Source organism: Cryptomeria japonica, chromosome 8 (assembly GCF_030272615.1).
Source record: "Cryptomeria japonica chromosome 8, Sugi_1.0, whole genome shotgun sequence".
NCBI classification, from domain to species: domain Eukaryota; kingdom Viridiplantae; phylum Streptophyta; class Pinopsida; order Cupressales; family Cupressaceae; genus Cryptomeria; species Cryptomeria japonica.
Window position 1 is genome coordinate 80,805,296 of NC_081412.1, and position 1,206 is coordinate 80,806,501.

Consider the following 1,206-nt stretch of genomic DNA (forward strand, 5'->3'; position numbering starts at 1 on the left):
TTAGAATGAAAAGTTGTCAACATTGCAAAAGTTGCATGACAATGTTTGCATTCTTGATGATAATTTTTTTGAAAAAAGGTGGTTGCCAATGGTCATAAGGTTAAAATGGTGGTTATGATAAGTTGGAAGGATGTGTTTTTTCTATATATACCTCTCCCAAACTGAGAAGAAGGTTTTTGATGTAGATTTTGGTGATTGGAATACAAAACTTCACTGTTTCCCTGCAAATTTGCTATAAAAATACATGTTGCAGACCTTATATCTTCATTGAATGGATTTATTGATCAAAGGAAGGTATATGTATTGTTATAATAGAGATAAATATTTCATTTCCCACCAGTTTCAAGCATGTTGGTTCAGATTTGAGTGAAATCCATCCATTTTTCTAAAATTGGGTCTTGAAACCCTCATTTCCTAGGGTTTTGTACGAAAATGTCAATAACTTGATATTATTCGTTCTAAAATTAATTCCACTTGGGGTAATGTCAGTTAAATGTATTTATTTTAAGATTCCAAAAGTATCAGGGGAAGACATGGAGGGAGGAGTGAGTTTTGTGAAGTTTTAACTTGGAATCTCTATGTGACAAGTTATGAATTTGCTGCTATTTTGAGTGCTGGACAAAATTGGAGACATTTGGACCCCAAATGAATGTGGATTTGGTGGATTGAGAGATATTAGGATGTTTTAAAAGTATTTTCATGTCTATTTGAATAATTTTGAGGGTACTTTCTTTGTAAAAGTGACCTAATTGGGGCTCTAGGCCAAGTAGGTCAAATTTACACTTTGGGGGTTTGCATAAAAAGTCAAGGTCTAAGTTTGCACTATGTTTTAGGCCTTGTTGAGACATCACATTTAATTCTTATAATTTGGGTTCAAGAACCTTTTGGTTATGTATTTTGGTGTTGTCCTACATTGAGGACTACTAGGCCTAAGGGTTGGTCTACATGGTGGATAGTCATAGTTTGAAGTTGGGATAAAAAAAAAATTGTTTGGGGTCTGAAATTATCTTCATAAAATTTTTCCAAGGTTTTCTTATGTCTTCCCTAAGAGTTCCACATCAAGTTCATGGTTGTCTCGTGCTTGAGCATTGAAGCCTAGTGGGGTTTAGGCTTGATTTTGCATGGTGTGTGGTCTATCATGATTGGTATGTTTTTGTTGATGTCTAGATCCTTTTGAGGAGTGTAAGATTGGTTTTGAGTCTGATC